This window comes from Vulpes lagopus, chromosome X (assembly GCF_018345385.1).
Source record: "Vulpes lagopus strain Blue_001 chromosome X, ASM1834538v1, whole genome shotgun sequence".
In the NCBI taxonomy this organism is placed as follows: Eukaryota; Metazoa; Chordata; class Mammalia; order Carnivora; family Canidae; genus Vulpes; species Vulpes lagopus.
In genome coordinates this window covers 17,045,465-17,070,761 of record NC_054848.1, presented here as the reverse complement: position 1 = coordinate 17,070,761, position 25,297 = coordinate 17,045,465, and positions in this window count along the sequence as shown.

The following is a 25,297-nucleotide window of genomic DNA, read 5'->3' as shown; positions in this document are numbered from 1 at the left end:
AGCTGTCTGGACTGGGGAGACCATCCAACTGAACTACAGGCTGTCTGGTGGTCCAGTGGCATAAAGGTCCTAGTGGTCCTAATGGCCTATGAGAACATTATCCATCAGGGATGATAGTGATGGATTGAATCAATTTAATTTCCCTCAGATACTTGAAGTAAGAAACAAAAGGGAAGAGCAAGGAAATTGTTAGTGACAGCAAAAGCTGAAAGATATACAAAGAGAAGGTGTCTAAGAGAGGCCCTGAGGCAACTTGAATGTAAAGGACTTATGGATGAGAGGAAGCTAAGAATAAGGACAAGCTGGAAAATATACAGAGAAGAGGGTAAAGTCAATGGGATTCTAAATGCTTGGCCCAAGATCACAAATTTCATGACTAGCAAAATCTGAATCAGAGCACTGTTTAGCTTTTTTCTTTGTTTCTGTAACAAATGAATGCCTTCGACTATCCCGCAGTGCCTTCCAAATCTGGCTGTGAATTAGAATCAACTGAAAAGCTTTTGAAAAATACATTGCTGATCCCTGGGCCTCACTTCTGGAAATTCTTCTCTACTAAGTCTGGCTATAACCTTTGGGTCTGTAGTTTTGACAGGCTCTGCAGGTTATTCTGATGTGGGAGGGTCAACTAACCTGTGTCTGGGAATCACTTTTCCAGGACATATCTCCTTTTCCAAGTGCTGTTAGTTACTCATTTTAAATTCAGGTCCAGGAACAGTTCATTGTTACTATGGTGACAGAGCAAGCATTAATAGGAATATTTATATTGCTAAATTGGAAATGAAGGGAATTGTATTACTGGTGTAGCAATTACTTTTTCCTGGGTTGGCACCAAACCTAGAAGCTCCTGTTTAGAAAGCTGATCATGCATTCCTTCCTCTGACTCTAGCAAAATGACTAAGGCTGAGTTTTCATTGTATTTTTATGATTCTTCACATCTTTGTAAGCATATCTGTATATAGAGAAGTATTTTTCAGAAGTGTCCTCCAGAGAATGAGGTCTTAGTTTAATTACATTGAAGTTCATGGCAAATATATGGGGCACATCAGAAGATGGCCTGTGCACATGGAATAGTTGTTTAAAGAATGGAACCTCTTTTTTTAAACACTGTACCCTGTATCATTTATTTATCTATAAAAATATTTATTTATTTTAAAGCTTTATTTATTTTAGAAAGAGGGAGAGAACAGGGGAGATGGGCTGAGGGAAAGGGAGAAAGAAAATCTCCAGCAGACTCCCTGCTGAGCCCAGCGCCTGACACGGGGCTCGATCTCATGATCCTGAGATCATGACCTGAGCCGAAATCAAGAATCAGATGCTGAACCACCTAAGCCACCCAGGCACCCACTGTTTTTTTTTTTTTTTTAAGTAGACTCTAGGCCTAGTGTGGAGCCCAATGCAGGGCTTGAACTCACAACCCTAAGATCAAGATGTGAACTAAAATCAAGAGTCCTTCGGTTAACCAAATGAGCCACTCAGTTACCCCTATCCTGTATCTGCATACCTATACAGCACAGTCAAAACCCAATAAATCTCTCATTCATGGGACGCCTGGATGGCTCAGTGGTTGAGCCCATGCCTTCAGCCCAGGGCGTGATCCTGGAGTCCTGGGATTGAATCCCACATCAGGCCCCCTGCATGGACCCTGCTTCTCTCTCTGCCTATGTCTCTGTCTCTCTCTGTGTCTCCCATGAATAAATAAATAAAATCTTTTTAAAAATCATTCATTCACTGATTAGGACCTTAGGTCAAAGTCATGGTAGTCTTTTATTTTCATCTCTTTTCACCATTATTCTCACTCTTCTTCCTTCATTTCCAGATAAAGTAGAAATCCAGTAAACCTATATCTTATAATGTGGAGGCCTTCAAGACCTCCAAGTAAGGCATGCCTTCTCAATGGAGGTGATTTTTACTTCCAAGGAGGTACATATTGGTTCTTGGTGGGGCCAAAACATCTTAGATATTATATGATTTGTGACCCTCCAAAGGGCCACATAGTACATAAATATATACAGTGAATCTGTGGTATTAAAATTTCCTGATGTGGAGATATTATTTCGAAAAATATGTCTAAAAAGTCTCCATAGGTGAGGAGTGGTAATCAAAAAAAAAAAAAAAAAAGGCTGAGAAATACCCTTTTAAGGACTACAAAGTCCTGGCCACCTACCATCTGGGCTTTGCCTCAGTACACAAACAGATTTCTGTGAGGAGTTTCAGTGGTGGATCAGCAGAGTGTATCAGTCAGGAGGGCTGGCTCCCTGGCCAGCCATTAAAGACTCCCTGAGTAGCATCACATTAGCAGCCAAATGCTCTGTTTGAGGAGTACTTGAAGAGTTAGCACTCTTCAGAGAAGACTGAATGATTATTATAATGGACAGGATTTCAAGGGATAGCTGGACTTTTATAGATGGAGACCCCTCATTCAGTTTTATAAGAGGAAATGGGAATCAACTGATACTAATGGAGGTATTATAATAGTAGAAGAGCCAACTGATGAATGAGTTATTCAAAATGTTATTTACCCAGAGATGCCTCAAGAAATAGAAGAGAGAGACGAAAGCTTAGGAGTAAATTAACCCAAACCTCATGACTTAGTTGAATATGTTAAGTCCAAAAGTCATTATTGCAGAAGAAATAATACATATAGATAGTATTTGGAATCATTTCTATAGAAAAAAATTCCAGTGGAGTATTTGATTATTCAGGTAACTATATGATCTAGAGTTAAGTGAACATTTCTGTCATATTATGACTTTTTGTATTCAGGACTAAACCAATTGTGTTAATATCAACAATGCATTTAATTTGAGTTATAATTACTTCATATACAGGGTAACTTTGGGAAAAATAAGGAATGAAAAATTAAGTTACAAATATATTTAAGTTTCTCAGAATACGTTAGTGTAGCCTCAGAATTTCGCATTAATTTCCTACAATGGATTATTTCACTTCATGAATCTCTCATGTGTTATTGGTAAATACCTTTGACCTATTGAACCAATATAGCTCTGGTATGATGAATTTTCAGACAGCAGTTTATTAGTGTATCATAACTATAGACGATTGCATTTAGGATATACTATTTGTTATATAGTTTACTTAAATTATTATAGTCATAGTACAGTACATGCTGTAATAATCTTGGCTTTCGCACTGTGACATAAAGAGATCTTGGCATTATTAGAGCAGAGTCCAAAAACATCCAACAGTGAGGCAGGGCTTCTAGGCTGAATGTCTTACATGTGCTCCTTTTTATCCCATATCCATGTATCACTCTGCCTGCTACTGACCTACTGAGCCTCTTCAGTAGGCTCTCTTGTCCTTTGGCTTCCTATTTAGCCAATGGAGGCACCTGCATAAAATAGGAAGGCAGGAAGAATAGGAGATAGTGTTTATTCCCTGGCTCCCTCTGTCTGGTCATCAGTTTACTGCTTCCCTTTAACTGAAGGCCACAGCTGAATGCATATAGATACTGTTCCCAGCTTCTAGTAATGGCTCCCTTCCCTTGTTTCTTTAGGTCTTAGAGTCCCTGATGTTGCTAGCCCTGGGGCACTGCAGTATCCCATATTACTTTTCCTAAACTTGGCCCACACCTTTGTAAATAGTTCAACCCTTAAATTCTCCTTAATTACTCTGTTTGAGAATGTCATCTCTTTCTGCTGGAACCCACACTGAAACCACACGTAGTGGACTATAAGAGTATGTCAAATCGTTGACCTTTTACTGTATTGTGCTTATCTGCAAGTTAAAATACCAGGAAAGGACATTTGACTTTCTAAGCCCCAGATATCAGTAAACAAATTAGTTATAGCCAGGCTATAAAGGCTGGAATACTATGCAAAGGTGGAATACTATTGTATGCTATTTAAGATAAATTGAGCTGCCCATTAACTGTGAAGAAGGGCTGTTGGTAATGCAAACTTTTTACTTTCAATTTGAGATAATCAGAGTAAACAATGGACATTTTGGAAGGTACTAGCAAAAACACTAGATCCCAGAGAGCTTTGCTTTTATTCCTAAGAAAGGTAACAAAATTAATTTCCTGTGGAGAGTGGATAATTTTTATTACTTAAGCCAAAATTAATAATTTAGAATGATTCAGAAGAGCTTAAAAATGCCTCAGACTTGTTGTGGACTTCTATAACAATCTTCATATCTACCTGTCAATGGGTAAGTTTTCAAATATAGAAAATACAGGTAAAACCTTATTTACATACATAGATCTAAAGCTAACAGACTAGTGCTAATTTGGGTTTGCTGTGTTATCTTGAAAAGTATACATGAGGCTACCACTCACTGTGCCTGTCACTGGGAAATATTAAGCAATAAATTTCAGAGCAAAGGAAACTTAGAAAATTGTCATCACTTCATATTTAGAAATCCTTTAACTTAGCTTTGTCCCATAGAGAACTGGGAACACTAGACTATCTCTTTATGCCTTTTTTTTTTTTTTTTTGGTAATCTTGTTCATCTGAAACTTTCGCCTGAATACATTCTAAATGTCAACATTATTACTTTTTTGCTTTTTTGCAAAGGAAAATTAAATATACATTTTTTTCTATAGTTAGGATTATACTTTGTTCAGAGGATTGTACATCCTCTAAACATCTTATTACAGAAAGCTCTATAAAAAGGTCCTTGGCACAGACAAAGGCAGATGTATCAGACAGATGTACCTCTTACTTGCACTAGAATTCCTCTAGGGTCATATATGTCCACATAAGGCAGATGGCTTAATAATTACTTTTGAAGAGATCATGAAGACCAGCTATTCAAGGTCAGTGGGGGTGCTAGAAATTTCCATATTGATGAATACATTCCACACTAGAAACATGGACAGAGGGAGTGATTGTCCTTATTTGGTCCCCCACCCCCAGCTGGGCCTAGGTCACTGTAGACACTTGTTGAATATTAATTGAGGTAGAAATTAATTGGAGCAATGAACTCCCAATGTGGGAGAAGGACAAGGACTGAGGGCATGTTATTAATTGACATGTGATGGGTTTTCCTTTTTCCCTCAAACCCTAGAAGAAATATAGATTCAAGATCTGGTCGTTTTCCCCTACTGGCAGCTCCATCTGGCATCCACATAAAGAAGTATGTAATGCAACCTTGTGTTTTGTAGCGCTACAGAATCTGGCACTGGGTTTCCATGGGGGTTAGTCAGTGGAGAAGCCCTCCAAGTGGACTCCTGCAGCTAGAGTGGCAAAGAGCCTTTGCTAATCTTTTTTGTCTCTATGGGTTTAGTCCTTGGAATTATGGGACCAAGCCACAACTCGGCATGCAAAAGCCATAATAATGATGATTTCATCTTAGGCTGTTTGTAGAACTCTGACTCCCCTGTGGAGTATGAGAGTTAGGGGAAAGACAGGTTACATAACAGGGAGAAGTAAACACAGATTGGCTGGCTGTTGTAGTGTCTAGGGTTTTCATTGGTACGAGTAGAAAAATATTTGTTCTGTGAAGAAAAGCAAGAGAGGTGTTTTCATTTATATCATTTTGGCAGTTTGTGCTGTCTTTTCTAACACTCAAACTATTACACTGCCAGAGATTTTCTTCCTAAGAGCAAAAAGAATTATATACACATACTTTCCCCTCTCCTTATCACCTGCCTCCCCTCTCAACTGCTTGGGTATATTTTATGATATATAGGTTTCCATAGGGTTTTTATTTTATAGTTGATTTTTTTGATCTTTTTTTTTTTTTTTTATGATAGTCACAGAGAGAGAGAGAGGCAGAGACACAGGCGGAGGGAGAAGCAGGCTCCATGCACCGGGAGCCTGATGTGGGATTCGATCCCGGGTCTCCAGGATCGCGCCCTGGGCCAAAGTCAGGCGCCAAACCGCTGCGCCACCCGGGGATCCCATGATCTTATTGTTTTATAATTCACATGATAACATTTTGGGTAATTCTTTAGCATGTTTTATAGCCATTTATTAATACATTATATATCCCAGCTGACCTTGACTGAATATGTTGAAACATGTAGACTTATTTAACTGCCTGTTTTGTGATGATTCCAGTAAGGCATTTAATGCCTCCACTTCACCCTCATCCTGTGCTGTTATCACACAACAATGAAACAAAGTTTGACTCACCAAAGGTACACAAAATCCCAATTTAAGTGTTATTATCTAGGTTTATTAATAATACATATATACACTTTATTATTTTCTTAAAAGTTAAAAAAAGAAAGATGGAAATATTTTAATTCATCCAGTCACCTGTATCATTCAAGTGAAAAACCTCTGACTTGGAGGTGACAAAGCACTTTCAAACCACAAGATAATCATAAAGGATACTTAAATCTCAGTGATTTACCAAGTTGTCCTAATAACACTCAGATTTGTCTTTATGGTTGGCTTACATTTCATGTTGAGGCAATTTACTTTGAAGAAATCAGAACTGAAGTGAGATGAGCCTGTTCTCAAGCATCAGATACTTTAATAGCTCCTCTTCACCTTGCTCAGATACATGGGGCATATTTTAAAAAGGAGAGCTATGAAAAGTAAGCAAAGTATCCCAACTCTGCCGGTCCCCCTGATTTGTAATCAGGCACAGCCACACCAGGACAATGCTCCCAATACCTTTTCTTTTTATTGTGGATGTCTGTGCAGTGTGTAATAATTCACTTCTGAATAGGACATATTGTTTTTTTGTTGTTTTTTTTTCAAAAAGATTTTATTTATTTATTCATGAGAGACACACAGAGAGAGAAGCAGAGACACAGGCAGAGGGAGAAGCAAGCTTCATGCAGGAAGCCCGACATGGGACTCGATCCCAGGTCTCCAGGATCACGACCTGGACTGAAGGCGGCGCTAAATTGCTGAGCCACCTGGGCTGCCCAGGACATATTGTTTAGCTTTCATTGGAAATCAGTTTGCTTCCTGCTTTGGAATAATACTAAGTTGTGTTTTCCCCATCTGTGCCTGTGAGTGTAGACCAACAAAGGATTCAATGGAAGAGCTTTCAGAGATTTGATTCAAATAAATCTTATATATGTTGGGTGCACATTTAAAGCTTATATAAAACTTAGTAAATTAGCATAATTGCCAATGTTGTATGTCTCTAATCCTTAGGATGGATATGCATAGAGAGATATAATGGATATCTCCAACAGATATTTCATAGGCTTCTCTGACTCAACATGTTCCAAACTGAGCTCATTACCCTATCTTTCTCCAAACAAACCTATAATCTTTAATGTTATCACCATTCATCCAGTTAGCTAATCTGAATATTGAGAATTATTTCAAGGTCCTTTCTTTCCCTTATTCATTGAACTGAGACTTCTTGATGTTTTCCAAAATCCATTTCTTTTTCTCTCTGGGTATGGAGCTATACTGCATTTCTCAGCTTCCACTACAGTAAGATGTGGCCATGGTATGAAGTACTAGTGGATAGAATGTGTATGGAAGTGTTTTAAGCCATTTCCTGACCAAAGCTATTAAAATGAATGTGTTGTGTTCCCTCTTCACACTGTTTTCCCTTGTGCTATCATGAAGTTCTATTAGAGAGTAGAACCATAAGATTGAAGAAGCCCATATTCCTGAATCACCAAATGAAGGAGTCTCCACCTGTCAAGGAACATCTTCCTTGGATAGCAGTGTGAGCAAGAAATAAACTTTTATATTGTTTGAACTGTTATATATATTCAGGTCTATTATTTACCACAGCTTAGCTTACCTAACAAATACCTTGCTATTCCAAAGTTAGTCATTTCTATCTTATAGACAGTTTTCAAATTCTTCCCATCACCTTCAGCTCAGCTGCTCTTTCTTTTATCCAGACTCTCACTTTCCTCAGGCTGAGGCTCTGCAGTAGTCCCAAATTAGCTTCTTAGCCTGCTTTTGGTCTTAGTTCCCTCAAAGCATTATCCTAAACTGTGTCACTAATTCCACAATATTAAATGGGAATAGATTTTGGGCTTGAAAACTATTTGGTAATCCTCATCATCTATATTAAAAACTCTATACCCTTGGGACAGCACTGAAAGCTCTTTGTAATCTTTTTCCTGCCATTTCTTCTGGTCATACCTCTTGCCTAACCACCACCCTGTAGCCTGGGATCTACCTTCACTGATCTACTCCTAGTTCCAGGAAGATGCTCATGCTGCTCTTTCTCCCTAGAATGCCCTTTTCCCTCTGTTTAATCTTTCAGTTAGGAGGGGCAGCTCATAGAATATCCCACTGCTTCTACTCCCAAGTAGGAGGGAAATTGCTACCATTACTCAGATATATAACCATCCCTTAGTATTTCTTTTTGATCTCCTCCAAACTAAAACTCCATTCACATAAAATGGTTAGTGACTAATGTAAGTTGTATTAAGGATTTCAAAGGGGACTGCTAGGGAGAGGATTTTTAGTTCACAACACACTGTGGATATTTAAGTAAGTCTCCAGTCAGTGCTTTGATTCTTTCAAAAATCTTTCTTCAGACATTCCAACAGTCAAGGGCCTTATCTCCTTGATCTTTCCCCCAGGAAATTCCCAAAGTTATTCTTACTTAATATGCAGTGACCCTGTCTCATTTCTGATGAAACTTGAGCAATCTGAGAATTACTTCTGCCTCACAGTGAGCTTAGCAAAGCCCCTTTTAATAAAACTGTTCTTTTCTTGCAAAGATACTCTCATATCACCTGCTAATGAGATAAAATGGTTTCTCACATAATTCATATGTATGTGTTGGTCAAGTTCAATGATGCAAACTGAGATGTTTGCAGAGAATGGAGCTTCAGTGGCAGTAATATGAAATGGAATACCGTTGGAACAAACCTTCTTGTTCTTCCTCTCAGCAGCAACAAGAGTAGCGCCATCAATTTTTTTCTTTTTCTTCCACTATTTCTATGACTTATATTACTACTGTCTCCAGTATTAGCAATTGCTAACATTTGATGGTTTTTACAGTATGCTAGGCATTCTTCTAAGATATTTATATCTTTTCATATAATTTGTTGATTTTTTTGGTCTTTCCTAACATTTCTGTTTGGGTGGAACTAGACAATATGGTAAATTAAATAAACAAAACTCTCCCACAACATTAACAGTTGAAAAATCTGAATAAACCATTACAAACATCCTTAGAGTCATAACTAAGTTTGCAGGTTAGTAAAGGAAACTGTTGGGCCTCATAAATGAAGGGGAAATGGAAAACCAGAGTATCAGTGAGTGGACACTCTGAAGCATATAGTATATAACGCTAAAGGATAACGTAATGGTCCCCCAAGATTTTTCAGCAGAATTATGTCCCAGCCACCTACAGTAGTAACTTGCTCAATAATGTACCATTTATTGTTTTTTTTTCCCCTTTCCTATCTCCCCTCTCTCTAACTGAGCATTCTAGAATTACTTCTCAAATAAACTACTTGCACTCAGATCCTTTACTTGGGCTCTGCTTCTGAGAGAGCCAAAACTAAGACAGGCCCTCACGCATGTGCTCATTTTCAGCATAATGTGATAATTTATGGTTTTAAATGTGCTCTAATTATAATTTCTATTATATTAATCATAATAAAGGTGACCCTCACAAAAATCAACAAATAGCTTAAAATTTCTGTGAAGAATAAGAATTTAATAAAAAAACAACACCAAGAATGTTAATTTTTTATTGGAGTTCAATTTGCCAACATATAGCATATCACCCAGTGCTCATCCTTTCCCCTCAGTGCCCGTCACCCAGTCACCCCAACCCCCTGCCCACCTCCCTTTCCACTACCCCTTGTTCGTTTCCCATAGTTAGGAGTCTCTCATGTTCTGTCATCCTTACTGATATTTTCACTCATTTTCTCTCCTTTTCCCTTTATCCCCTTTCACTATTTTTTATATTCCCCAAATGAATAAGACCATATGTTTTTCCTTCTCTGACTTATTTCACTCAGCACAATACCCTCCAATTCCATCCACATCAAAGCAAATGATGGGTAGTTGTCATTTATAATGGCTGAGTAATATTCCATTGTATGCATAGACCACACTTCTTTATGCATTCATCTTTTGATGGACACTGAGGCTCCTTCCACAGTTTGGCTACTGTGGACATTGCTGCTATAAACATCGGGGTGCAGGTGTCTTGGTCTTTCACTGCATTTGTATCTTTGGGGTAAATCCCCAGCAGTGCAATTGTTGGGTCGTAGGGCAGGTCTATTTTTGACTCTTTGAGGAACCTCCACACAGTTTTCCAGAGTAGCTGCTCCAGTTCACATTCCCACCAACAGTGCAAGAGGGTTCCCCTTTCTCCACATCCTCTCCAACATGTGTTGTTTCCTGCCTTGTTAATTTTCCCCATTCTCACTGGTGTGAGGTGGTATCTCATTGTGGTTTTGATTTGTATTTCCCTGATGGCCAGTGATGTGGAGCATTTTCTCATGTGCTTGTTGGCCATGTCTATGTCTTCCTCTGTGAGATTTCTGTTCATGTCTTTTGCCCATTTCATGATTGGATTGTTTGTTTCTTGGGTGTTGAGTTGAATAAGTTCTTTATAGATCTTGGATACTAGCCCTTTATCTGATAGGTCATTTGCAAATATCTTCTCCCATTCTGTAGGTTGTCTTTTAGTTTTGTGGACTGTTTCTTTTGCTGTGCAGAAGCTTTTCATCTTGATGAAGTCCCAGTAATTCATTTTTGCTTTTGTTTCCCTTGCCTTCATAGATGTATCTTGCAAGAAGTTACTGTGGCCAAGTTCAAAAAGGGTGTTGCCTGTGTTCTCCTCTAGGATTTTAATGGAATCTTGTCTCACATTTAGATCTCTCATCCATTTTGAGTTTATCTTTGTGTATGGTGAAAGAGAGTGGTCCAGTTTCATTCTTCTGCATGTGGATGTCCAATTTTCCCAGCACCATTTACTGAGGAGACTGTCCTTTTTCCAGTGGATAGTCTTTCCTGCTTTGTCGAATATTAGTTGACCATAGAGTTGAGGGCCCATTTCTGGGTTCGCTACTCTGTTCCATTGATCTATGTGTCTTTTTTTGTGCCAGTACCGCACTGTCTTGATGATCACAGCTTTGTAGTACAACCTGGAATCTGGCATTGTGATGCCCCCAGCTATGGTTTTCTGTTTTAATATTACCCTGGCTATTCGGGGTCTTTTCTGATTCCACACAAATCTTAAGATGATTTGTTCCAACTCTCTGAAGAAAGTCCATGGTATTTTGATAGAGATTGCATTAAACGTGTAAATTGCCCTGGGTAGCATTGACATTTTCACAATATTAATTCTGCCAATCCATGAGCATGGTATATTTTTCCATCTCTTTGGGTCTTCCTCAATTTCTTTCAGAAGTGTTCTGTAGTTTTTAGGGTATACATCCTTTACCTCTTTGGTTAGGTTTATTCCTAGGTATCTTATGCTTTTGGGTGCAATTGTAAATGGGATTGACTCCTTAATTTCTCTTTCTTCAGTCTCATTGTTAGCATATAGAAATGCCACTGACTTCTGGTCATTGATTTTGTATCCTGCCACACTGCCAAATTGCTGTATGAGTTCTAGCAATCTTGGGGTGGAGTCTTTTGGGTTTTCTATGTAGAGTATCATGTCATCTGCAAAGAGGGAGAGTTTGACTTCTTCTTTGCCAATTTGAATGCCTTTTATTTCTCTCTGTTGCCTGACTGCTGAGGCTGCGACTTCTAGTACTACGCTGAATAGCAGTGGTGAGAGTGGACATCCCTGTCTTGTTCCTGATCTTAGGGTCAAGGCTCCCAGTGTTTCCCCATTGAGAATGATATTTGCTGTGGGCTTTTCATAGATGGCTTTTAAGATGCTGAAGAAATGTTCCCTTTATCCCTACACTCTGAAGAGTTTTGATTGGGAATGGATGCTGTATTTTGTCAAATGCTTTCTCTGCATCTATTGAGAGGATCATATAGTTCTTGTGTTTTCTCTTGTTGATATGATCTATCACGTTGATTGCTTTACGAGCATTGAACCAGCTTTGCATCCTGGGGATAAATCCCACTTGGTCATGGTGAATAATCTTCTTAATATACTGTTGGATCCTATTGGCTAGTATCTTGTTGAGAATTTTTGCATCTGTGTTCATCAGGGATATTGGTCTATAATTCTCCTTTTTGGTGGGGTCTTTGTCTGGTTTTGGAATTAAGGTGATGCTGGCCTCATAGAACGAGTTTGGAAGTATTCCATCCCTTTCTATCTTTCGGAACAGCTTTAGTAGAATAAGTATTGTTTCTTCTTTAAACGTTTGATAGAATTCCCCTGGGAAGCCATCTGGCCCTGGACTTTTGTGTCTTGGGAGGTTTTTGATGACTGCTTCAATTTCCTCCCTGGTTATCAGCCTGTTCGGGTTTTCTATTTCTTCGTGTTCCAGTTTTGGTAGGTTGTGCTTTTCCAGAAAAATGTCCATTTAAGAAGTTAATTCCTAAGAATTAAATATAATGACAATCTAATCATGTTCTCCTGAACGTCAACACCTGAATTTATTTGATAGACTATTTGAAACATAGATTTAGGTATATGGTGATGATGAAGCATGAAGCATGAAGCGTGACTTAGGTATATTGTGTATCTTGAGAGAGTATCTAATGATAGCTGTGAATGTTTATAAGGTATCAGGAGGTTTGGTAAAGGAAAGAGTGTTGGCATCCAGGCCACTTGTCTATCCCCTTGCTTCTGTACTCTGAAGTGAGGGCTGCCATTTATGGTGTCCTAATCACAAATGTAGGTTGTTAGTTAGCTCTTATTCAAAGAAGTGGCTTTGGGGAATGATGAAAGGACACCAAAGATCATCCTACTTTTGAGAAAATCAACAGCACAAAAGTGAATAAACAGAGCTAATTAGTCTATAGTAGAATCGAGTAATTCAGAGAATAAAAATATTTTTAAAGTTCTAATGAGTTATCTTCAGAAACATTTGAGAAGGGGTTATATATACAAAATAAAATTCACCTGCTAAGAGAAAAGAGTAATCAGAGCACAAATAAGAGTGACATAGAGGTTAAAAATATTATTGCCAAAACTATAAAATGAATAAAAAGACTGGAATAAAATAATAAATCTTCTATAACATAAAGGAGAAAAAGAAAGTTCTTGGAAATGTTACATTTTTTCCATAATTTTATACCCTCATACCTGTCTTATTTCCAGGAATTTAGCATGGTTCAATCTTCTCAACTTTTTCTTTTTCTCATATTTTTACTTTCTTTCAAAGTTTATCCCATAAAATACCTGAATCAAACACACTGTGGGTAGTTTTGATAAATTCAGGTTCCTTGGCTATATCCCAGAAATTTTTAATGTGAGGCCCTGTAATCTTCTTTTTAAGCAAGCAGCAAGCTTTTCAGGTAATATTTGTGTAGACAGCAATTTGAGAACCACTGATTTATATAGTAAGGGAAGTAAAGAAAGATTAACATAAAGCTGCCCATTACAATTGGAGATTACGATTGGGAGTGGCACAAAGATGGGAAGGAGAAAGATTATGAAGATTTCCTTTTATTTTCCTCTCTATGGTTTGAATTTTTATTCCCATATGTAAATGTTATATTTGTAATTTTAAAAAGTAAGGCAGGATGGGGTTTGCCAGTGTTCTTACTAAACCCCTTCAGTTCATCCCTAGATTGTTACTAGGAGACATGAGGAGGACTTGAGGAGGCCAGTATATATTTTTCACTCCTGATTAAGTCATCTTTGGAATCTACGTGCTTCCTACTATTAATGATAATAATATTTGTAACCTCTTAGATATCTTAGTTATGTATATAATGTCTGGAATGGCATGCACATACAGTTCATTGCTAAAAATTAAAAATTGGGGCAGGGAGAGATAAAGTTATAAAATTATCTTCCATATACACTGAGTGTAGAGGTGGGGATAAAACAATTTTGTATTGTTACTATAAAGTCCCAGAGTCCACACAAAGTTACCCTTATATCTGTCACCTCTGCCCCTTTTCTCCTGCCACAAGTACCCTCAGTTTCTTCACCTGACTGTTCTCCTACCATGTTTTTGTTTCTATTCACAAAGGTAACTTTAGATTCTTGTAGTCCTATGTATCTCTGGAGAAAGACTTTAATTTCTTTCTGTTCTTTACAGCAAAACACAAGAAAAACACCAGGATATTTTTTTTCTTTTAATACTGACTTTATGAGGATCCCTGGGTGGCTCAGCAGTTTAGCACCTGCCTTCAGCCCAGGGCATGATCCTGGAGTCCCGGGATCAAGTCCCATATTGGGCTCCCTACATGGAGCCTGCTTCTCCCTCTGCCTGTGTCTCTGCCTCTCTCCCTCTCTCTCTGTGTCTCACATGAATAAATAAATAAAAATCTTAAAAAATATATTGACTTTATCTCATCTTCTGATTTCTGTGTCTTACCTCACTAATAAAGTTTCTGCCTCTTTTACTGAAGTACCCATCCCATCATCTACTGTAACAGCAAGAGGTGCCATATATTGAGTGTGGATTCTCTGCCAGACTCTGTTCCAAATGCTTTATAGGCATTATTAGCCTTAATCCTCACATCAGACTTGAGAAGTGGAGGTATTAGTTTCATTTTATAGATGAGATAACTGAGTCTTAAAGATGTTTAGTGACTTGCATAAAACTACACAGCTAGAAGGTGGCAGACGCATGATTGAAATCCCAATCTGTCAACAGAACTCAAGTTCTTAACTTAAACAACATTCTTCCTCTCTAATTAATCCCTATTAGGCCACCATGCCTATAGTCATCCCCATATCTTTCATCCCTACTCAGATTTTATCTCATAGAGATATATGTGGCTCAAGACCAACATCATTCTGGAGCTTGAAATGCCCACATGAAGGCATTAGACTTCTTTTATTAGAGTGAAAGAGTGGGACTCCCAAATATGGGGAGTCATAGAAACATATTTTAGCATATACTCCAAATTTCAAGGAATATGGGTCTCATGAGGAAGTTTGAGAAGGAATTTTGGATTCAGACAGTTTTGAATTTAAATCCCCTTCACCACTATTAGCTCTTGACCCTCAGCAAATTGTATGAGTTACCTGAACTCCCTGTGCCTCATGTGAGAAGAGAGACAGTACCATTATGTTTAACTTAAGGAACTCTTATGAAGTAAAGCCTTGTAATGCTCTTGCATGATGCTTGCCAAATGGTAGTTGTTGCCTTTATTAGAATTACCATCTTTGTCATTGTCAACATAGTTACCATTGCTAATTCAGTAGCATTTTTTTCTTTTTAACAGCTTTATTGAGATATAATTCACACACCATATAATTTACCCATTCAATGGTTTGGGGTACATTATTAATATTTTAAACTGTGGTAAAATTATATATAACATACAATATATATAACATAAAAATTAAAATTTTAACCATTTCTAAATGTACAATTGAGTATTAATTACATTTACAATGTTGTACAACTTTTGCCATGATTTATTTCCAAAAGCTTTTCATCACTCCTAAGACAATCTCTGAAATTATTAAGTAATAACTCCCTATTTTCCCCTTTCCCCTTCTCTTAAGGTTAATATCCTTAATCTACTTACTGCCTCTATGAATTTGCCTATTCTAGATATCTCATATAATGGAATCATGCAGTATTTCTCCTTTTGTTTCTGGCTAGTTTCACTTAACGTGTTTTTGAGGTTCATCTGTATTGTAACATGTATTAGTACTTCATTCCTTTTTAAGGCTGAATAGTATTCCATTGTATGGATACACTCCATTCATCTGTGATGGACATTTGGTTGCTTCCATCGTTTGGCTATTGTTGATAATGTTGCAGTGAACATTAGTGTATCAGTATCTTTTTTAGTCCTTGTTTTCAATTCCTTTGGGTTTATACACAAGAGTGGAATTGCTGGGTCATATGGTAATTCTGTGTTTAGTTTTTTGAAAAACTACAAGTTTTTCATAGCATCTGCATGATTTTATGCTTCCAGAAATATACAAGGGCTCTAATTTCTCCAATCCTCTCCCACACTTGTTATTTTCTATTGTTTTTAGTATAGCCATCATCATGGGTGTGAAGTGGTTCAGGAGCAACTTTCTATGCAACTTAGACACTAGACAATGATGATGGACCATACTTTTGGAAACTATGCTCAATCCTTAGCTCTGAATAGACTGTTGGTGGAATTTTCCTATAATGTCTAGACAAAAAAAAAAAAAAAAAAAAACAACCTTTCTGTATCTGCAAGATTCTTGGTGAGTAATTTTGTTGCCAAGAAGTTGCCTTAATTTGCAAGGTTTTTAGTAGGCTATGTGTATTTGCAAGCAAACAATCACAGCATACAACTAACAAGCTTTTTCAAATGAGGTCCAAATAGTAACACAATAAGTAATCACATTTTAAAACATTGACTTAAAACACTGGTTACAGGTTTGTGGAATTGGAAACTAAAACATATGATTCCTGTAGAGACAAGATTATGCTCATAGTGGCTGGAAGAACACCTGAAGCAACATCAAAATGAATCACTACATATTTAATAGGGTTTCAAAGTCTAGGAAAAAAATTGAAGTATGTCTGTGTGCTATCTGATGGAACATGAGCTTTTTCTTATTTTCTTTTACCTTTAGATATTATTGTTTGTAGTGATGAGGATACATGCCACTCTGGGTAGATATATTGGGCTGACTAAATGTCAAATCATTGACTCTCTGCACCTTGGCACAGAGAAAGTATAAAAGAGTGATTTGGGGTGTACTTGAGCTGAAAGAAAGGATATTCACTACAGTCATAAAGGTTGTGAATTTTCTTTCTTCTTTTTAAAAAATTGTAGTTGACATACAAAACAGACATTTTCCTGTCCATCAACATGGCATGAACTGAGGACACCTCCCTAATGATTTCTAGCAGCATTGGCAAAATATCTGCTTTTGTGATGTGAGGTTTATATTTTTTCTAAGTACTTAGCTACTATTAGACATACATACACAAACATTTAATACATACACAGTTAATCTGTCCAATACTAGGTAAAGCCTTGTGAGTCGACAGAACTCCAATAAACAAAAGAGTTTATATAGAGTTTGTATAAAGCTAGTCTATTGATTTGGTAGGTGGTACAGACTTGCTTATTTATTTTGAGCACCAACTTAGGACCTAAAGAGACGTGGCTCAACTATTTAGCTATATGACAGAGAAAGACTGAATTTCTTTGAGTCTCAGTTTTCTCATCTGCATTACAGAGATTATGACATCTATCTTGTAATATGATTGTGATGATTTGATGAGTATCTGTAATATGCTTAGTATTATGCCTCAAGAATCCCCTAAGTGCTCAATAAAAATAAAATAACTAATGTTTATGAACTCTCATCATCATGGTTCAATAAACAGTACCTATTATCATAGTTTTATATGTGTGGGAAGTATTTGTCAAATATCTTGTTAGTAGATACAACTATTATATTATTTTATGTGTGTATAAAATAGTAACAAATATAATGATAACAAGTAATTATGACAAAATTAAGAGTAATAATTTATTACTATGGAGAGACTAAAGGGGAAGAAATGTTTCACTCCAGTATGCCAAAGATGGAATGAACCAACTCTGGAATCTAAGTATTCTCTGGAATGATTTTAAGTATAGGGAATGACCAGTTGTGGAAGATATTTAAACCTAAATGACTGCCAACTTCTATTCAAACTCAAGAGTCGATACTTCATTTCCACTAATCCCTTGATATAAACAATGGCTTCCCATTATTCATCAACAGAACAGAAGGTTCAGAAAACTTCACCCTTAAACCTTTCTTTAGAATAGCTGCAGAAAGAACTAGACTCAATTTTTTCTAATTGGTGGAGAGTAGACTCCCTTGGGCTCTTTGAATGTCAGGTATAACTTGATCTCTTTCCTTTCTATTGAAAATGGGTTGTGTTTACCTCCTTTTCTAAGCTGAGGTTTCTCAACCCTCGATAGGTGGATGAAATATGGTTCTACTGCAAGGAAATCAGGCAAAACACCCACACAATAATCATTCCTCTCTTTCTATCCTAGCTGAAATAAGCCAAGACAGAAAGAAACATATCAAGCTGAAAATCTTTCAAGGATAAGCAACCTTGGGGGCTGTGCTATCCTTCCTCATTTTGCCACAGACAGAATGGCTGATGTAATAATAATTTGCAGTTAGATTAAGAAGTGCAGAGATGCATCAAAATATTAACACAAAGCTAATTAACTTTTAGGAGCTTTATGGTTTCAGAGGAAGGTATAATTTTCATTTTCATCATAAGCAGAAAAATAAGTTATTGTTTTGGCTAACTTATTCCAATATTTATTTTTAGGTCCCTTGTTAGAAAAAATGTTTTTAGAGCATCTTATTTTCTGTTTATTGAATTATTTTGTGAGCACTGTATCCAAAAGGATAAGATGTAGCCCTGATCGTCAGAATCTTATAAGTAATATAGTGCTTAGGAATCAAGGGAGTGTAGGTATGCTATCCAGGCTTTACTTTTGAAGTGCTGCATACTCCTATGTATAACCTTGAATAATGTCCTTTATTTCTCTGAGTTTCATTTTTCTCATCTTCAGCATGAGGATAATACAACCTATTTATGAGTGTTGCTATAAGGATTAAAAGAGAGAGCATATGTAAAGATGAGACAGTATATGAAATCTAACATGTGTGGCCTTTAGGTACTGCACCATCTCTTAGTGGGCAAATTACTTCACTTTCTCTGCCTCAGTTTTCTCTTCTATAAAATGGTGATAATAATTGTACTAGCTCATGAGGTTATTATAAATTAAGTAATATATGTATGGAACTTGAAACAGTGCTTCAATATAGTATATACTCAATAAAGGCAGGCTATTATTGCCATTGTTATTATAATTATCATTACCACTACTACTGGAGTTTCTGAGAAATAAGTTGTCCAGAATGGTCAAGAAGTAGGGCTTCAGGTTGTTCTTGAAAGATGAAAAATTTTTTATTTACTTAGAAAAGAAAAGGTGATGGGAGAAAAAAATGAGTAAAAACCCATAGATATAAATGGGAATAGCTGTTTGTGGGAGTAGCATGATTAGAGAAGATGTCTTAGTGGGAAGCAATGTCAGATCATTAATTTTGGGCTTGATTCTAGAGGCTTAATTACCAAGATGTTGATTATAGTTCTGATTTTACATGTCCTTTTGGTTCAAGTTCCCCCAATTCCTAATTGATTCAATATTCAGAGTCTTAATTCTCATACTCAGAATAGAATTTGACTGGTTCACCCAGTCTGGGCCATGTATCCATCTGTGGCCTAATCATCTATGGCCATGGGTTTGAGTCATGGAAGATATTACGTTGAGGATTAAGAAGTGAGGCAATGATTACCAAAGCAGACTATCGTTTTGCTTATGTATCTGGATTGGGAGTAAGGCAGGCGAACATGACCTATGAACAACTTGGGTAGACTGTCTTATACATCATAGTCTTCTAGTGTTTGGTACATAGTACCAAACAAACATTTACTACATCAAACAGACACTTTAAAAGAAGGAACATGCTCAGAAATTCTCCGTATCCCTAATCAACTTCATAGCATAGGTACACAGTCCAGACTCTGTATTGGTGTCACACTCAAAACAAGTGTCACTTAAACTGCTTGAGCAATTGAAAAAAAAAGGGCAAGTCTAAAAAATGTTTTACAATTACTTTCTTCAAGGGAGCAATCCATATAGTTTCTAAGTCCCAACTTTCAAATTTGTGAAGTATAGTGCTTAAAGTATATCCACACTCAAGATTTTCTGTATAAGTCAAATTAAAGCTTAAGAAACATCCAATTAGGGGCACCTGGGTGGGTCAGTCAGTTAAGCATCTACCTTCAGCTTGGGTCATGATCCCAGGGTCTTTGGATTGAGCCCTGTATCAGGCTCCCTGCTCTGGGGGAAGCCTGTTTCTCCCTCTCCCTCTGCCTGCTGCTCTCCCTGCTTGTGCTCTCTCTCTCTGTCAAGTAAGTAAATAAAATCTTTAAAAGAAGAAAGATCCATTTAGGGGTGCGTAGGTGGCTCAGTTGGTTAAATGTCTGACTCTTGATTTTGGCTCAATTCATAATCTCAGGGTTGTGGAATCAAGTCCCATATGGGGCTCTGGGCTCAGCAGAGTCTGCTTCTCTCTCTCTCTCTCTCCCATTCCCTCTATCCCTCCCCCACCTCTCTCTATATATAAAATAAATCATTTTTTAGAAAAAGTTAATTTATAAGATCAGACAGCAGATGTCAAAACATCAGACATTAAGTTTAAAAAATACAAAGAGTAAATATCCTTATTTATAAAAGCCTTACCTATCTATCTTTAATAACTTTTTCAAATTTATCCTAAATTAAAAAGAAGCATCTACAAACTTTTAAATGATTCATTTTGACTTCTCTTTTCCCTCATTTGTCAGTTACTATTTGTCAGTTACTATTCTCCTTTACCTTGATAAATTATATGACTACGATGTGTCACCCTTCTATAATAAAGCATGTTTTGAGAGGCCTTTTGAATGATAGAGGTATGAAAATTTCAAAGGTCTTCATTAAATTCAGGGGAAAAAATATGAGCCATGATCCTCAAAGCCCAATTGGTTTCATGTATTCTAAATTTAATTCACATCTCATGACTTCATCACTTTTTACTCATTTAAAAGTATACTATTCATAGATTCAATCATCTTATTAAGATCTGGAAAACATTTTTCATACTTTAACTCCACTACTGAAATATTCTTTCTTGTTGCCTATAAAATCTGGCACCATCTTAGTTGTAAAAAGGAAAATTCATCCCTAAAGAAATTTTCAGTGTCAAATTTAAGGACTTTTGAGTATTATGCTACCAATATTTTAAATGTTTTCCACTTAAATTTCATCCCTAGTCATTTAAGGCCCTGAATTGCTAAGGAGAACAATAGTATAGCATGCTTTTCCCAATATACATTTTGTGTTCATAGGGCCTTCTGATTGTATATCTATATGGAAATCCCCAACTCAATGTTTTTCTTTAACTTTTAGCCAGGCTGTAATTTTCTGCCCTTGGTCCCAATGGTCTTTTGTGAGTGCCTTAATTGAACAGCTGCCTTTGTATGTGTTATGCCCTCTGAGCCTCCTCTGATAGGAGCATTCTAGAGTAAACCAAATACTATCTTACGGCAGGTCTGTAACTTCTTCCCTCTCATCATAGCTCTACAGAGAGAAAGCAACTAATATTTTGAGTAACCTGTGCTTGCAGTTCCCATCTGTTGTGGCCTGAAATTACCATCTAAGTTCTTGTCATGTGAGGACCTGCAGGGTGCCCCTTGATCTGTCAACCAAGCATGAGCAGTTATACAAGTAGCACACAATTTCAAATGCAGACAGGCTGGTAGAATCAGGTTCCATTTGCCTGTTCTTTTACCGTGTTATAAAACTAAGCTGTTCCTGTCTATTGCCCTCAGACAGAGGCCTTTTTCAAATCCTAGTAAACCTGATCTCAGGCCCTTGCCAGCAAAGTCTTAGTCTTATTAACTGATACAGGTAATGAAGTCTATCTGAAACCAAGCTTCTTATGAACAATAGTTAACTCCATTTTCAGATCAAGTTTTTCATGTTTTTAAATTAATTTTTTCCTGGTTATAATCCTGATATGTATCAAATTGTGAGAAGTTTAGAAAAATACATTAAAGAAAAGGAAGTAAATACTTAAAAAACAATACCTACAGATAATCAGTGTTAATCTTTTACTATATTTTCTTTCAACCTTGAGATTTCAGTCTGTGCATAGTTTTTTATAACATTATAAAATATTCATTTAAAGGAATATTTTAAAGCATTATTTTAATGAATGCATATTAGCCCATTATCTGAATACACTGTAATTATTTTAGTATACTATTATTTATTCATTCACCCAATATTGGACATTGTACAATTAGGTTTCCAATTATTCAGAATGATAAATAACTCTGTCAAAATATTCATTGGCCTAATTATTTCCTTAAAATAGGTATCCATGTTCATCTTTTAAATTCTTAACAGTTTCTCAAATTGCTTTCCAAGAAAGCTGTAATACTCCCACCTATATGCTAATTTTATAGGTGAAAAATTATATCTTACTATTCCACTTCCTTTTAATTAAAATTTGCTTAGTATAGAGATCATTCTGGATCAAGAAAAAAAGTAAGAATGGTGACTTTGACTCTCACCATGGTCCAGCCATGAGGGCAGGACAGTGCCCCTGACGTCCACCACCATCTTCTCTGAGCTCTTATCTAGTGGCCAGGGAGCTACAGAGACTTCTATGGAAGCAGACTTTGTAGAGTGTGATAAAATCACAATTGATATTTTATTAGCATTCTTCAGTTTAAGTCCCTTCACATCAATTGTCATAGTAGATTCTCAAACAAACCTTCTAAGGATGGTGTTCTTGTGGAGATACCTAAGTCCCTATGCCCCTAGGTTTCTGGAATCTAACATTTCCCCTAGCTTCTTTGACTGTGGAGATGTTCTAGGCAGGCAAGTAATAGATTGGGGGCTTGAAATCTTACTCCAAATATAATACTCTTTCTTTCTGTTATATTCTTTCTATTGTACCATAGTCCGTATTGCAAAGGCGGATCTACTGAAAAGAATGTAAGCTTCAGGGCCCCTCAACTGCATAGATTTTTTCTTAGGCCACGTGCTTAATTTCGGAAGACTGCTTTGCTCACCACTATACCACCAATGCTGGTCCTAATTCTGTATTTGTAGTTTTGTACCTCTTTCTTAAAGAGGGTCCTAAATATATAAGCTTCAGGGCTACACAAAACCCGGGTCCACCCCTTCTCTACAGATAGTAGGATCCTAAGAGAATAAATACAGCTGCCAGAGGTTCTGGGGTAGGAGAAAGTGTTAGAAATGTCAAGGTTGGGGTGGAGAGGGCAAAATATTGCTAGAGTATGGGCTGTGAAACTTGTAATACCAAATATAAGGGACATCCCCCCGCAATATGACTCTCAGTAACTTCCTTCTCTGGAGCAACAGATTAAATAATTTTCTTCAGAAAAATCTTGGGTCATTGGCCTCCTGAGGGACAAAGCTTAGCTGATGTATCCAAAGCACTGAGTTAGGACCCAGGGACTTCAAGGGCAAGGTGGGCAGAGAGGAGGCCCTGCTAGGCTGGAGAACCTGATAGGGCACAGTTGAAGCTAGATTGAGCTGATGTAAGAGAAAATGGATTTTATTTCTGCCTCTCCTGTATACAATCTGAGATTAGCAAACAAATCCCCCACCTCCGCCCCCCAGAGTAACTCAGCAAATTTCAAACTGCTGCTTCTATGCTGTATCTCCCTGGGCTATTTGTTGTGCTTTCTCTTTATGGGTGGGGACTCAGTTTCCTTTTACCCTCCTGGCTCTCCCAGAGTTGAGCCCACTGATTTGTAAATTTCTAGGTTTTAAGTCAGCTGATTGTAAGAATGTGCAAAATTTGGCCCATTTGGTTTTCAAAGCCAAATGTTATGGGGATTCATCTTTCCCATGTGGGTTCCTCAGTGTGATAACCTATTTCTCTAAACCACTCCACACCCTCAGTATCCCTCCTTCTGGCAGAGAGCCCTGCAGCTCTGTTTGGCTCCCAACCATGTCTCCGCCCTTCCTACCCACTTCAATGTGGCTTCTTATTTGTTTAGCTGTGGAGACTTTGTTCTGCCAGTCTTTGGGTCATTTTCTGGGTTATTTACACTGATGTGAGTATTATCTAGTTGTATTCATGGGACAAGGTGAGCTTAGAGTCCTCCTATTACACCATCATCCCTGGAAGTCAAAAGAGAGCATTTCAAAGAATATTAAGTATCAAGCTCAATACCGTGGTTGTCTGGAGGAACATTTCTTTAAAATGTTGTCACATATAAGGCTTAGAACTTACTTTAAAAACTAAATAAAACATTGTCACAAATAACATTTATTGCGAAGTGGTTTGTGGCTGGAATGAGATTTGAGAAACAATTGGGAAGTTTGAGCCTTAAGAGATCTGAATTAGGAGAAGGGAACAGATGTATCAGTTTAAGCAATGTTTGAGAAACTTCCTTTCCTTGTTGAATTAGAAAAGGCGTAATTGATGGAATTAGCATTCTGTATTTATTGGGCTGATTTTTATCTATATCTAAATTTGTATGTTTTGGTCAGTGCCCGATATGTGGCCTATCTGAAAATAGGAAAGACGAATTACCAAATTAATTATTTCGGCCTCTGGCCACTAGTCTAATCATTTCTAATCATTTCATGATTTGAAACCACAGCTTTTTCCTCTGAGTCATCATTATCTGCCATCATTGAATACTTTTGGATTTCAACGTGATAGTGTGGATTTTGCATATTTTGTGTGCCAATTAAGGGATGGAGGCTCATGTAAATTTTAAGATACTAAATTTTATGTAAAAGTAAAAAGTCTTGCTTAGATTTCAAATGTACATCTGTATGTGATCTCAGTAGCACCCCAGAGTTCTTTACTCTCTTGACTACCCAGTGAGCCTGGGCAATCTCCAGTTCTGAGTAAACTCCCTTATCCATTTTCTTACCTTTTCAAAACTCTCAAGTATGTTTAAGTATGTTTGCAAAAGTCATGTTCCTAATGATTAATTACTCTCGAAATTCTTTTATCTCATTCTAGGTGAATACTATTCAATTCCTTTGTTTTGACTCCCCTATTCCGTTCCTTATACTCATATTCCAATCTTGTGCTTTTACTTCCCTCAAGCTCCCCCTACTACTTTCCTGCCACCTATCTCAGTCTCCTCAGACACAAAAGTATCTTTTCTTCCTTTATTAAAGGAAAAAGTGTCTTTTCCTTTCCAAAAGTTAACCTTTCTCTCCTCTTCAATACCAGACCCCATCTCCTCCAGGACTTCAACCGTCTCCCTTTTATCTGCAATTTTCACTTCCTAAGGGCCCCTTTTTCTCAGCCTACAGATGTTCTGATTGCTTCTTATCTTCCCAAAGCATATTCTCCTATAGGCCTCCTAAGGGCTACTCATATCTATCAACCTCCTTTCACCTCCATATTTATAGCTTAAGAATAGTCTACACTTAACTTTCTCTGTGTCTACTTGCAATTTACTTTTCAATCCACTTGAAACTCACGTCCTTCAAACCTGTTCCTTCTCACTGTACTATTCTCTAGCAATATGTCACTGTCATCGCTTGCTGCTCCTGTAGCCTAATTTCTCACTTAGTCTTTAACCCATTTCACTTCTCTGCTGAAATAGCACCTACCACAGTGGTTCTCAACTTTGGCTGCACTTTGGAATCACTTGGGAAGCTTTTAAGATTCCAGATCCCTAGACCATGCCTCAAGCCAATTACATGGAAAATTCTTGGAATGGGACTCAGGCGTTAGCAGTTTCCTTATCTAAACCAGAGTTGAGAACTCT